This window comes from Lonchura striata, chromosome 14, assembly GCF_046129695.1.
Source record: "Lonchura striata isolate bLonStr1 chromosome 14, bLonStr1.mat, whole genome shotgun sequence".
In the NCBI taxonomy this organism is placed as follows: Eukaryota; Metazoa; Chordata; class Aves; order Passeriformes; family Estrildidae; genus Lonchura; species Lonchura striata.
In genome coordinates, this window is record NC_134616.1 from 9,835,018 (window position 1) to 9,849,793 (window position 14,776).

General features: G+C 44.3%; 1 protein-coding gene across 6 annotated transcripts in view; it reads left to right on the forward strand.

Annotated features, from left to right (window-relative positions):
• Positions 1–498: 498 nt before the first annotated feature.
• STAG2 (STAG2 cohesin complex component) overlaps positions 499–14,776 on the forward strand; it is a 73,886-nt gene continuing 59,608 nt past the window's right edge. For 3 of the 6 annotated variants that reach the window (XM_077786528.1, XM_077786533.1, XM_077786532.1), the window contains exon 1: positions 499–633. The gene's annotated coding sequence lies outside the window, so the exon portion shown is untranslated. Of the gene's footprint in view, positions 634–987; positions 1,103–1,859; positions 1,916–14,776 lie in introns of those variants that run through there. The other 3 variants (XM_077786529.1, XM_077786530.1, XM_077786531.1) reach the window with 3 other exon arrangements.

Sequence of the window (14,776 nt, forward strand, 5' to 3'; positions counted from 1 at the left end):
CCCACAACAGCTGATGTAACTTTAGCAGACAGGGCGATGGCAGGAGCAGGAAGCGCTCCTGGAGAACGCTGCGGAGCGCAGGGGCCGCGGCGCCAGCAGAGCCCCGACACACGGCACCCGCGGCCGTGAGGGCAGCGGGGCGCTTGGGCGGGGCCCAGCTCGGCCGCGGCCGGCGATCTCGCCCCGTTACCGCAGGGCTGCTCCGGCACCGCCCGGGCCGTCCCGGGGCCGGCCGGGCCCGAGCGGCCGCTCCTTTTTAGGCCGCGCCGCCGAGCCCGTCCCGGGCCCGCCCCGCGCATGCGCCGCACCTTGTTTACCCCGCTCGGCGCGGCGCCGCCGCGGCCGGCCGGCAGGTGTCGCCCCACGCCCAGGAGAGCGGGCCCCGCTGGGCGGCCGCCAGGTGGCGCCTGCGCCCTCCATTCGCCCGCGAGCCGCCGAGCAGCGAACACCCCAAACAATCCCCAGCGCCGCCGCCAAATTAAATAACCCCGACCCGCCCGCGCCCCGCGCCCCCTCCGCGCCCACAGCCCGGCACCGGCCGGGACGGGCGCGCAGCCGGCGAGCCGCGCCGGGGATACGGGAGCGGAGCTGCGCGCCGGGGCCTCCTCGCTGCCTACGCCGACACTGGGCAAGGTAAGTTAGAAAATGGCGGCGAAGCTTCTGGAAGTTTGGCGGGGGGACGCGGGATCGCGGTGCGCGGCGGCGATGAGGGGCCGGGCCGGGGCCCGCGGCGGCCGGGCCCGCACGGGGCGCCAGGCCGGCTGGCCGCGGGGACTGCGCGCAGCCAAGATGGAGGACGGCGGGGCCGAGCCGCGAAAACACTCCAGCCCCCCGCTTCCCCACCCCCGCTCCCGGCGCGCCGCGGCGGGGAGGGGGGAGGCGAGCGGAGCGCGAGTGAGAGAGCGAGAGGGCGCCGAAAGCGGCCCCCCTGCCCGTCCCGGCCCCCTTCCTCCTCCCCAGAGCCGGCCGCGGGCAGGCCGGGCCTGGCGCTCGGCGAGCTAAAATGGAGAACCGCCTTCTCCTCCTCCTCCTCCTCCCCCCTTCTGCTGAGCCGAGCAGGGGCTGCCGGCAAGATGGAGGACTCGGGCATTGTGTGCGTGGGGTGTGTGTTGGGCGAGCCGGGCCGGGCCGCTCGGGTGGGCAGGCGAGGGGACGGGGTCGGGGCCCGAGCCGCGCTCGGGGGCAGCGCTGGGCCGCGCAGAGAAAATGGAGGGGCGGCTGCCGTGCCCCGGGGTCGCATGCCGGGCGAGGCCGCGGGCCGGGGACTCGCACCCCTGACAGCCCTCGCCACGGCTCCCTTCCCCCTGCTCCCCGCTGCCCAGTAGCCGAGTTCTTCCTTCCAGCCCGCTCCCGGCGGGTTCCCCGCGCAGGGAAGTGCCGAGGGATCGGGGCTTGTCTCCTCAGTCTCTCTTCCCAGAGCTGGGGGAACTCTGGCCGCCCTTCCCCGTGACTGCATGGGAGGGCTGGCGGAAGCGGGGCTCCTTCGGCCCGAGTGAGGACGTAGGTAGGGACTGACCTGCACCTTCCCCCCCGCCTCCCTTCGCTGCCCCCCGCCCAGCTCGGCGAAGGCCTTTGTGGGTCGAGTTTTCCCCTCCGAATGACTTTGGCCGAGCTCCTCGGCTGCTGTCCGCTAAGAGGAAGAGTTGTGGCAGTTTCCGTTCGGCTTCCTTTATTTTTTTTTTGTAAAGAAAGGGCGCTTGCCAACTTGTGCCGGGGCCGCCCGATGCCGGGAGCCGCGTGTTGCTGGAACCCCGCTGGGCTCTCGCCGGCCCCGGTGGGGGAGGGGGGCAGGAGGAGGAGGAGGAGGAAGGAGAATGCTTCTTACTGGGGGGTTTTGGCGCCACTTTTGTTTTAGATAGTGCTTCTCTGCCCCCTCCTCCTCGGCACGCACTGAACTGAGCTGAACCCTGCCCAGGTAGGAAACGAGAGCTTTCCTGGTGTTTCTCTTTTCTGGGCACTTATTTTCTCTACACGGATTTAAAAAAAGAAACATACATATATATATAAAAATAAGTGTGTATATATGTATATCTGGCTGCTGCGGTCAGGGACGGAGGGACAGAGCAGAGAGCGGCCGCAGATGGCCGGGCTGGGAGGCCCTGTTTTCCGGGAATTCCTCTCCGTGCCCGAGCGCATCCCTGGTGCTGCTGGGCGTGCTGGCCTTGGGGGCCCGCAGCCTGTGCTCCCGGCCGCGCTGCCTCCATGCCTTCCTCTCTCCTGGCAGCGTTGTATAATCCGTCTGCCCCGTGGAAATCCGGGACCCACCGACCTCAATTTTTTTTTTTTTTCTTTCTTTTTTTCTCTCTCCTCGTCCCCGCGAGCGGGCGTGGAAGCGATCGGGCCCCTCTGCCGCTGCTTTTATTTATTTATTACACTGCCTGGGCCCGGCTCTCCTTTCTTGTGTTCCCACGGGATGCGGCTTTAGGAGGTGACACAAAGTTTCGATCACCGCCGAGTCCGGTGTTCCAGTTACTGAGGGGGAGTGGGCGGTTGGTTGTTTAGTTTGGTGTTGGGTTTTTTGTGTGTGTGTGTGTGTGCTTGGGGTTTCTTTCAGTTTGTTTTATTTTTAATTACTTTTTGGCAGCCCGGGTAGCCCCGCCTGCCCTGTCCGCGCTCGAGAGCTCTCCCTTCCGTGCGCTCCCCGAACCCCACCCTGGCGTGTCCGGTCTCCCGAGGCGCCGGAGCCGGCGGTGTGACCCCGCGTGTTGGCGGCGCGGCGGCGGGGGCCGTGCCCGGGCGGCGGCGGCCGCCCAAGTGCGTCACGGGCCCCGCCGGGCCCGCTGGCCGCGCCTCGGGCCCGCCCGCCGCCCATTGGCCGCCGCCGCGCGGGAGGCGGCCGCTCCCCCCCGCGCCCCGCGCCCCGCGCCCCGCGCCCCGCGCCCCGCGCCCCGCGCCCCGCGCCCCGCGCCCCGCGCCCCGCGCCCCGCGCCCCGCGCCCCGCGCCCCGCGCCCCGCGCCCCGCGCCCCGCGCCCCGCGCCCCGCGCCCCGCGCCGCTGCGAGGGGGCCGGAGGAAGGCGCCCTTTGGATCGCTTCTCTGGAAGCCGTTGCACGACGCTTTTATGCTCTCTGGGAGTTTTGTTGAATCCTGTTTTAAATGACCAAGAATGAGAGTTCCTAGCGTTTCCTACAGCGACGTGTTGTTCTCCAAGCATAAGGCTCCCTGTTGACTCTTGGCAGTTCCGTCTCGATTTGTGATTCATTACTTCTTTCTCGTTTGTAGTCTTTGGTCATTCGAAACAACTTTTTCCGTTTTTCATAGACTATTTTCTTTAAATCAGTAATCTATTTAGTATTATTCCTGGAGTATTTATCTGGTTTTGAACTCTCCCAAGACTTATCCATATGCAGGCTGGCTGATTGTGTGCAAAGAAATAAATACCACAAGAGACTGTGCAATTGACCATCATTAATCTTAGTCATCCTGGTATCACTTGTTATTATTATCCTCAACTCAGAATTTTGTGGATCCGGTACTTCCCGGTGATCAGTCCAAAGTCAGTACCACAGATCTGGTATAAGGCTTTTTATTGGGTAACATAGTTTTCTTTTATGACATGATAGCAGCTTTATTGCTAAATGAAACAGGGTGTGAGAGCTGTCTTGTTTTTAGCATAAATAGGAATATTTTTTGCTGCTGAAAGACCTGGAAGTGTACGGGCTGGAATCCCCATACTGTTCTGATTAATCAAAGACTAAATATCTTCAAAGTTATACAAAGGAGAAAAATATTAATTGAATCCCATCTCTGACAAATAGATCGTGCTGTGTAACTCATATGGCTCATGTTGGGCCTTCTTGACAAAACCAGAGACATTTTATCGTGTTGTCTACAGGTGAGCTTTGTGCAACCTGTGATGCAAACCCCTGAATTTTTGTTGCTGTTGTTTGTATTGTTAGCTGTGGTAAACTTAAATTTGGCTGTTGTATAAGCTTAAATTCAACCAACCAAAAAATCCACAGGCATGGAACTGGGAGATCAGAGAGATTTTAATTTTTCTGTGATACTTCCTAGCCTTCAGATAACTTCCAGATTATGTACTTGGGCCAGAGTTACGCTTTTGGAGCGTTTTCATACATTTACGGTTTCAAGAAGGTAATGCTGAATAGTCAATAACCAGTGTAAGGATCTGTTAAACTTTTATTTAAGAAGTTAAGATAAAATTTATGTAGTTCTCATCTTTTAGATATAAGGTCTTGATGTTTTGCAACTGGAAAGAAACTAATTTGAGTTGGTTTAAATCAAGGATCCTGTGATATTTGAATATATTTTTAAAAAACTGGATTCTGTGAAGTTGCAAAAAATTGCTATTTCATAGCTTATTAAAATACTTAGTTTAAAAATCCATTATGTTACTTGAATAGCATTCATTTTATAAATTGGAGTATTCAGTTAGCTGGTTGGTAATCTAACTAAAATTCCATAAATATATCACATTTGAACTTTGCATGTTCAAGTCTTTCAACATTTGGAGTGAAGTGATTTCCACTTGGAAGGAGTGTAAATAGAATTGTCAGTTAAATACTCTTTATTTTGTCTCAGTATAATTTACCAATAGCAACCGAATTATAAAAAAATAAAGTAGACAGCTTCTCTTGAATATTACATGCTACTGCAGTCTCCTGTAGAAAATAGCTGCAGGCAACAAACCACTTGAAAGTTCCTGCTCTTGGTGGTGGGATCAACTGTGTTAGACTTAAAGTCATGAAATGAAGATGGCACATCAAAGCTTTATGAACTTTTTAGAATTAGATTGCTCTTTGTCACTTATGGCTCAACTTTAGAACGATTCCAGAATCCTCGTTTGTCATTTTCATTTGTGGTCTTACTGTCTCACTTGTTTTGCTGCAGGGAAATATTTTAGGAGAGATGAGCTTTTCTGAGACTTGTATGCCAGTAGAAACAGGTTGTATGTTTTACAGAAACCTGAAATACTTCAGTTGCTTATTTTCACCAAATGAATCCCAGAAAATAAGCAAATATTTCTGCTTGTTACTTATGTTTGTTGGTTGTGGTACTGGAATTCTGTGTTTTGTCAGATGAGACAAGGTTTTCAACTTAGTGTGATCTCTGCCTACAGTGGCCATTCCTTCTCTGACTAATTTGAAAACGTTGGAGAATATTGTAGGTGTGAATTTCCAAAATGGTTTTTTGTTGGTGGATGTTGTTTTGTTTGTTTTTCCTCCTTTTTCCTCTTTTCCTTTTTTTATGTGTGTAATTAAGAAAACATACTGGAAAGAGGAATATGTTGTCGATTTCTGTCAGCGAGATGTGAGGATTTCCAAGAGCATCATCTGGTTCACTACTTGTTTTGTCATGGAAAGAAGTGATTGATAGCAGCCATCAGCATACCAGCTTAATACTCTTAAATAGAAGCTTCGCTCTCTTTCTCAATATCACTTAAAACATTCATATTCTGAAAACTTCATCTTATATGCGGATCATTGACGAAGAAGAGTGATAATCTAGTCCTTGGGAAGCAGAGGTGAGAGGGGAATTGGAGTTTTAGGTTGGAAAAAAAGCTTGCACACAGCAAATATATGGAGGAATAGAAAGAGCTCTTTTTCATGTGCATCGCAATAACTTAAATGGTGACATAGCCTATAGCTGCGGTTTAGGTTCAATGCCGTCCAGCGTTTTAGGTGAACTCCCCTTTAAACTCAAAGGCCAAGTAAAAATGGCAATCCCTCAAGGTGCCATAGTTCCTGGGTCATTGGCACCGGCAGTCGTGCGGTGTGGGCTGCTCTGGGGCTGCTGCTGCCTCCTGCCGCTGCCGTCCAGTCGGCTCCGCGCAGAGTGAGGAGCGGGGCTGCGGAGCCCCGCGGTTCCCTGGGCGCGGGGCGCTCCCGGCCGGGCGGCTGCAGCGGCGCCCCCGGGCCCCAGGGGGCGCCCCGGCGGCGGGGCCGCGGCTGCGCGGGCGGGATCCGCGCGGGGAGGCGCCGGCGGCGCTTCCAGCCTCCGGAGCCGGCGTTCGTTCGGTCTAAGACTGCTTTACGAGTAAACCAGTTAAGCTCTTCCATTCAGGGAACAGGTTTTGTGTTTGAAGATTAGTACAGTGACTTTAGTTGGCTTCTTATATTAGGAAAAAAAATCTGCTTTCAAAAAGTTCCGCATCTTTGTAGTTTAAGGGCAAGCCTTAAACTGATCTAACTTTTGACAAGATCAGGTACTTACTTAAGAGTGCTGTAGCAGAAATTAATTTTGAGAGTACAAGGTTAAAACTGTAGTTTTAATCCTATGTTGTTTTAACTAGAATTTATTTTCCTTAAATATTCTTGTCTTAAAGTTCATAAAAATGGTAAAGTTGGAAATTATTTTTTTTTGAGCTTAAATACAAAGTAAGGGAAGTCTCTGAAGGTGACCCTCATTTAGACCATCACAGACAATTGTAGGACTGGTGTTGGTTGAAGTTAGGAAGCTTGTATCAGGAAAGATATTTCAGTATTCAGGGGTATCAACACATAAACTGTGTTCTTTTTTTCTTGATCCTGTCAGTTTGATGAGTGAGATCACAGAGACTAGACCAGAATCCTAGATTTGATGGGTTATGCCATTCCATTATTTCACAGAATGCTCAATCAGTTTTTAGTATCTCTGTATTTCCATGTTTTCCACTGTTTAATTGTCCCAGATCTGTGAGCTCTTGGATGGAGAAGAGGGAAAGGGAAACCTTTCACAAACATTTTCTGAGATCTGGTACCCAATTTTGGAGATAGGAATGTGGGAAAATTTGATCCCCCAGGGTACCCCTGTGGCTTTCATGTGGCACCTGGCTTTTCCTAGCCTTTACTGGCTACAGATTTGCATGGAGGAGCCCAGGACTAGTCTCTATTTAAGCTTGTTTATGTCAATTTGAGTCAGAAATGAAGGACATGCAGGACTATATTTGTGTGCAGCTACCTCTTGTGTTATTGTGGCTTCAGAGGGAAATAAATTAGTTGTATGATAGCTGCTTTGTCCAGGTATATACTTCATTGTTGTCTATTCTTCTATTCACATTTTTTTTATTGTGTAGCTAGCTGTGATTTCTGCCTTTGGAAGGCTTGTAAAAGAATATGATCAGAAGAGGGAGTAGATGTAAGAAGATTGGCATATATAGCAGGGTAGTTTGTGATCTGTGATTGAGAAGCTGATCACAATACCTACCCAAAAAAGTATCTGAGAACATGTGTTGCTTGGTTTTGAGTGTTTTTGTGAAATTCTTTTTTGGTAGGTAGGTGACTGGTTTATTTTCTTAGGGTTCTGAATTTAATGGCTTATTAGTCCTGCCCTTACACAACCTTTTATGCATTTTACTTTCCTATGCTTTATTTCTGTAAATGTTAGTTATTATATTAGAGCAAGGGAATATGTGGACACTGGAAATCATTTTGTTTTATGCAGCAGTTTTTTGTTACTGCTTCTGTATAGCTCTAGAGAGAAAAGTATTTTTGCATCTGTTCCCTTTGTTCAAGGATTGATAGAAGAAGCTGATGAATTCTGCTTGTGTTTTGAAAAAGGTCTCAAATGGTGCCTGTTGCCATATAATGGAGCTCTCTGCAGTGGTTTTGGTTGATAAGAATTATAGCTGAAATTTCAGGGTTTCCTATTAACAAAATAATGAATCTGAATGTACTGCCATTTTGGAAAAGACAAAACATTTCTGAAACTACTGACTTTTAAAAACTAACAACTTGGGTATGCATATTTTATTTAGTTGTGGTTGCATTCCAAATTTGGCTTTGGAGTTGCTGCAAAGGTTTGGTGAAACACTGCTTAGCTTTGTGGCCTGTGAGTGAGAGAGCTGTGGGTGATGTGGAGGACACCTGACCCTCCCTGCAGGCTCCCCTCGGGTTCTCCCTGCTCCAGTGGTACCTCAGTCTCAGGAGCGCAGGCTCGTGTGATGAAGCATCCCCTGATGCTTCCTGGGAGGGCGAGAGTTGTACTTCCTGTGGTCACATAGCAAGGAGGGCTTATGCAGTTGTTTTCCTATTGCTTAGGCCATGTGAACTGGCTGGAAAGAGGTGAGCATTGTTGATGGGGAGGTAATGTTGCAGTTCTTGGTTATGGCTGAATTGTAGTTTTTTACTGAACATAGGATTTTTGGCCTTGGATTTTAAGACCTTCCTTGCAGCATCATATTTGGGCAAAAGAAAGTTGACTTCTACTTTGTTTACAAATAAAAATAAGCTGTTCAAGATAAGACTTTTTCAGTCTTTCATGGTACTACCTGTTACTCGTTTATATAAAACTCTCAGTTCATCCCTTAAGAAGGATCAGATGAAATTTTGGACCATATCAAGTCTTAATAAGCAGATAAAATAAGCAAGTGATATAATTGGTTGTTTTTTTTTTTTTTGTCAGAGTGTAATCTTCCAGCAAGGAGCGTTTGTTACAAGTAGAGTTTGTATGGAGGTCTGTATTTTTTCATCTGTCACTTTTATTAATATGCTGTGGGTAATTGAATGTATATATTACTGAAGTTACAAAAATCCCCAATGTAAATAGTAAATGTCAAGAACACAGCTTCATAATTAATGCATACATTTGAGGTGTCTGGTTTTCCAGGACTCCTGGAATTAAGACAGTTTTGATAATTATAGATATAGTGGTAAACTAATTTAATTTGGGTAAGATGGCAGTGCATCCTGACCACTGGTCATTTCCCTTTTGATTTTCTTAGAGACAGAGGATTGATTATTGTGATGTTCTTTCCAGGAAGGAAACTGGGAAGGCTTGATCAAGCCTTTTTTTTCTAAAGCAAGAATGACCAGTGGCTGCAGTCTATATATCATGTGGCAGAGCTGTGCTTGTGGCAGGGAAATAGAGAATTGATACATTATATTTTGATTTAGGGTAAAAAATACAATTTAAATATATTTGAAAAGGAAAAAAACTATCATATTAATAATTTAAGATTAATAACATAATAATATATAAAACCTGGCTGTTTAGTAGTATTTAGGGATGGGAACAGTATTCTTACAAGAAAGTTCCAGTTTGGTGTGTTTTTTTATTGTTTCTTATGTACCTGTTTGGAGAACTGTATCCAAAATGCTTTCTTTTAACACTACATGAAATAAAATTTTGTGTAATGAATGCACAGTTTCTTCCTAGAAGTAATGCCACAATGAAAAAATTGTGTCCTTGGCCACAGAATTGCTTAGGTGGGAAAGGACCCCTGGAGGTCTATTCCAGCCTTCTCCTTAAATCTTGTCCTGTAAGGCCACTTGTCAACTTTTGAATGTCTGAGAGGATGACGTTTCCTCAATCTCTCTGACAATTAGTCTGTTCCTATTGGAAGCTCCTTCTTTATTTCAAATTTTAAAGTTATCTTAAATGCCTGAGAAGATTCATGTTTTTCACCCCCCAGTATATGTTTAGAAAGTATTCCTTGATGTGGGAGGCTTGGAACTGTAATATCCTGATTTAGAGCTGGTGGTGTTTTTTTCCTGGGAATTTTAGAAAAAGAGACAGGTAAATGGCTACTGAATGACTATTTGGTGCCTACTTTTCCCTCGTGTTCCATGTGCTGTATTTATCCTTCTTCTGTCTGTGCTCAAGCTTCACTTACTGTGTCTGACAAAGTCTTGCAAATAAAACCTCCTTTCCTAAGCATTTATCTGTTCACTTAAGTGCTATTCATACACTAATCAAAATTATTCTTCTTGCAGTTTTCATATTTAAGCAGTGATATTTTTATTTCTTCTCATACATATTATTTCTAGAAATCTACAGTTCATTTGAAACTATGGTAACCAGAAAGGAAAGCTGCACAAGTATCTTTCTTGGATCTGTGATATAGGTCTGTTGTTACTTGCCTAATAAACAATTGGCTAAAGAAGAGGTGAAACTGGCTTTTGCATGTTGATTTACCAAATGTAGAAATAGTTTAACAAGGCAAGTGCTTCAATAACAATGGAAAATGTTTGGGTTTTCTTCCCCACTCAATTGCATTTTATTTTCAATATTCTTCTTTTAAGCTGTTCTTGTTTTATTAAGTGTGCTTCCATTCAACTAGTTTTGATAATTTCCGTTTTCAAAACTGATATATAGTAGTATTTGATTAATTTAAAAATGTTTATCAATTAAAAGGTATTGCTGATGCATGTGACATGTATACTGTATTGCCACTTTGCTATGAAACAAACCATATTTTGTACACAGATGAGCTGTGGCTTGACAGTTGAAATATAATTTTAAAAAAATCAACTTTTAGGAATTTTATTTATTTTGCTGCATTGCATTGTCTCTGTTATACTGCTCAATTTCTATTCCCCAGTACAGTGATTTTATGAAGTTAGCTTAGCACCTCAGAGCAGTACTTAGTGCTAAACAGAAATTTTCAAAGGTGGCAAGACAGATTGTTTACATCAATATGATATAAAAATGTCAAAACCATTTTTAGGCACTTTCAGTTCAATAGCATCAGATAGAAGAAAATACGGAAAGTCATCCTCTTCATGTACAGTAGGTTACTCATTAAGATTCTTCCTATTCACCCCCAAATGCAGTAACAGTCTCTGTAAAATTGAATTCTCAAGAGTTTTCCTTTTTGTGCCAAGAGGCTGTAAACTGCAAAGCATACCTTGCATTCAAAACTGGTTAGAGAAGCTTTGTTTACAAGAGAGGATTTATGCATTCTTGCATAAGCCTACAAATGGGCTTAGTCTTCCCCTATCTCCAGTGAAGGGAAACATGGCAGAATTCAAATGGTTCTTTTGGATGCAAGATGGACTCAATGTTCCTGGGAACTTGGGGATTTAAGAAACTTACTGAAGTTTTTCAGTTCCTTTACAATAAGCATTATTTGTTAGTGTATAAAGAATTAAGCATTTTAGGAGATGAAATGGGATTAGTATGATGAAGGAAAATACAGGAAGAAAGATCGGAATGAGGAAGAAAATGAGAATGAATACTAGAGCCATTTCCAAAGTCAGTTGTGTGTCCAGTTCTATCACCTTCTCTTTTTTATTCTGTTGTGGATTATGTTGGCATTGAGTTATTAGATATGTACGTATAAATAACTGCTTTAATGTAAAAACTTAATCTTGGAATACATTGCCAGATGTGGAAAGGTGTAAATATTTGTTTTGAAAGTCTAATTTTTGGATGCCAAACGATCAAACATTAAAGGCTTTTTGAACAGGATTTGGAGGGGAGAACTCAAACTAGGGATCTGTTGAAAACAGTTTTTTCTGTGAGGGTAGCTGGTGGAGAGACTAGTTATTTCACTGATGTGAAAGAACAGAATTGAGCAGTTATGTAACTATGTAATTTTTCAACATTACTTCAGGTGCAGAATTTCTTCTCTCATTCATAGTGTTCTTACTTCCATGCTTGTTCACTTCAAGCTACTGAAGATGAGCCTTCCCATTCACAGGGCAGGTCCATGAGTAGGTGCTGCTGCTAGGGTGGGTCTGTCTGGGTCCTGATCACATGCTCTGTTGTTAGCCTTGTGCCTGTGTTTGATGATCACTTGAACCCTACAGGTGAACTGGTTTAAGAGCTAAACTCTGATGAAAAGTATTTTTCTGTGGGTTAAATGTGTGCTGCTTCTGCATGAAAGAGGATATTGGAGCTTTTGGCTGGTAAGAATACAGAAATATTCAGTATTTCAGTAGTTGAAGTGTTTTTTATCAGTTACCTGGTCCAACAGTAGTAGTAATGTCTTCTGTAACTGTAGAGCCAAGAAAAGGAAACTTTGTTCCTGCTCTCATCTGCTTTTCTGCCTGGTCTTACTTGTAAAAAACATCAGACTGGCATGCCAATTCCAGAAGTAGTTCTCTAATCTCTGCAGTGATCTCCATTTTATCTTTTTTTTTCTTCCCCTGAAATGTTGCAAAGTCTGTCATAGATCAATTAGAGCTCCACAAGGAAATTCAGGACTGTGGTTGATTTACATTAATTTATGCAGGCTGGAAGATGATGTACATTTTTCTCTGGTTTCAGCCTGTGGTTAGAAGTTGTGCAGGTGTTACTGGGAATAAGATGGAAGGGGTAAGAGAAGATTTTAAGAACAGTTATAGAAGATTTTTCTTGCAGCTTTGGCATGGTTAATCAGATGCTATTGTAAAAGTTCTGCTAGACCTCCTTCATCTGCTGGATGCTTACCAGCCTGCTGTGGTTAGATTTTATTATGAGCCTTTGCACTCTTGAATTTTCTGTGGTTCCTGGAAGCTGCAGTGCCAGTTCTATACATGAGGTCTGGCTTTGGCCTGTTTACAGAGTATGGACCATGCTATGCAGTGATCTGAAGTCCCATCCCTCCTAGCTTTGGAGATTTTCAGGGCATCCTGAGGCTACAGGTCTTATCTCTGAGAATACCTGATGATTAAATCAGACATACCCTTTTTTTATCTTATAAAATATTAATATTGTCCTTCAGAGATAATGAGAAATGCCTGAACATGCCATGTGCCTCTCCTCTTTACCTTACTTTTGGCACAATTTAGACCATTTTGTTTTCTTCCACTCTTGGAAGAAAGCTCGTGGAGTGTTTTTTGCAACATGAGATCCTAGCTAAGAAGATGCTGGCTTTCTTTACGTGTTTGGGAAGAGCTTTGCTCTTGAGTGATCAGAAGCTATTACATTGTGATTCATTGCCTAATTCCTCGCCATTTTAGATTTTAAGTCTGGGAACACTATTCTGTTTTAGACAGAACTGTGATGTATTGAAAATAAGATTCTATAAGAAAATCAAACTGACACCTACACTGTAGGTTGCCTTTGCTTTGTGAAGTTGTAGTCTGGTCAGGAATACGAGGCAGCAGGAAAGTCATATTTACAAGATGTTTGGAGTTCTGCAGATCATTTCAGGTTGTACAGAGGATTATAGAGATGTGGGTTGTTCATTATGCATTTATATAAGCTGTGTTGGAACAGGAGTTCCTTTTTTGGTGATGGAATTTGTAGCAGGCAGTGGGCATTGGTTCTCCCCAGTTTTGCAGGTGCTCCTTAGAAGCACTGTTGTGAATATAGCTGCAATTGCCTGAGCTCTCTGTTTCTCCTTACTGCTGTTGAAATGCTTCTATGGGACTTCCCTGCTTGGAAGCATGCCAAAATGAGTGTGTGGGAAGACTTAATACTGGCTACTTACATAGCATTTTGTATGTTCAAACTCTTCTGCAAATATTAACTAATCTTCATTTAACATTTGAGCCTAATTTCTGTCGGTATAAATCAATAACAGGCAGTTATGACCACTATTTTTTTGATGTCAAAAGAACAAAATACTCTAACTAGAATAGTAAGAATAATCTTTATCATCTCATTAACATACCATTTTTTGTCACTGTACTCTTCTGGTTTCATGTGGTGTAGAAAAAAGTTAAGAATGGAGTGCAGTGCTACTCTTCAGGAGGTCTCTGCATTGAGGATGCTGACTGTGGGAAGGAGTTGCATTGTGTTAATTTTGTGTGGCATTTCAAGCTTTTCTGTGTTGGTTTTTGTTTCTGCAATATTAAGGTTTTTTTCTTTCCAGTCTGGGGAATTGTAGCATATTCATAACAAGTAATGCTGTGAGAATAATGTTCATTCTGATCTTGCTGCTTAAGAGCTGTCATTCATCTTAAAATACATAGTTAGGTTGAAAATTCCTGTAAAAGTTACTAAGGTTTACCCTACTTGTGTTTTGGCATTGTAAATGCCAGTTTTCAGTTAAGTGGTATTTATTAAATAGAACTGCAATGACAAATTCATTAAGCTGTTAGTGTTTTAATTACTGTGAGGTTCTTGCAGCACCAAACGTAAAGCAATCGGGGATGTTTTTATAAAGATCCCATATTTTACTTTAAAAATTACTGTCACATTGTTTTTTGTTGATGCTGTTGATCAGCTCTAAATAGTACTACTGTGTTGTAGGGAAGTATTTTGCTGTAGCAGTGTCTGAAATACCAGCATATGGATTTCAAACAGATTTATAATTAATAAAAATGTCCCTTTTGAGGGGCAGTTTTTGCAGATAGTTTTACAGTATATTAGCCAGGCTTTCTACAGCTTCTCTTTATTTTGAAAATATAATTAAATAGTTTTCTTCATGTAATTTACAACTGTAGTCTGCATTAAGTGATAAATATGTGTACTTGCAATTTGGATTGGATATGTTTTCTTTGTAAGCATCCTTTTAAAATGTGGCCTCAGTTCTGGCTTAAGTGTTAAGATTTTGTCATTCCAGCTTTTGCTTAAACATGAAAGAGGTTTATACAGTGAATTGTATGCTGGAAACAGCATGGATTAATAGGAAGAAGCATTGAGGTCAGGGTCCTTAGTCTAGGTGTGGCAGTGTGCTAAACCAACTCACTTCCTACACCACAAGTGGCCTGGACACTCTTCCATTGTATTGAGCTCCATCTTGGAGGCACTCAGTGAAGTGCAGGATTTGGCTTATTGGCCTTAAATGTTTAACAGAGAATTCAAAGAGAAATTCCCTAAATTACTGTAAATTGTCTTTTCATTTGTAATAGCATTATTTGTAGAAGCTACACAGATCAATGGAGAAAATAATTAGAAATAAGCTAGTTCTCATTACATACTCTTGGAGTATCGAACTACTCAGTGGTGGGTGCTGTCTGTGTTGGAGTAAAGCTAGTCCTGGCTTTGCATGGATGAATGGTAGATTGTAATCATATCTCATGTGTTGAAGTAGCTTTGTAATAGTAATGGATTAGAGAACCCAGTCTAGGTTGTGCTTGGTAAAATGAGCTAGTAGTTATTTTTTCTGCAGGAATTTAACAATTTTCTGTTTCTGTCACATCTCTGCTGCTTTCATTGCCATTTTATGTAGGCTTTAGGCAAAG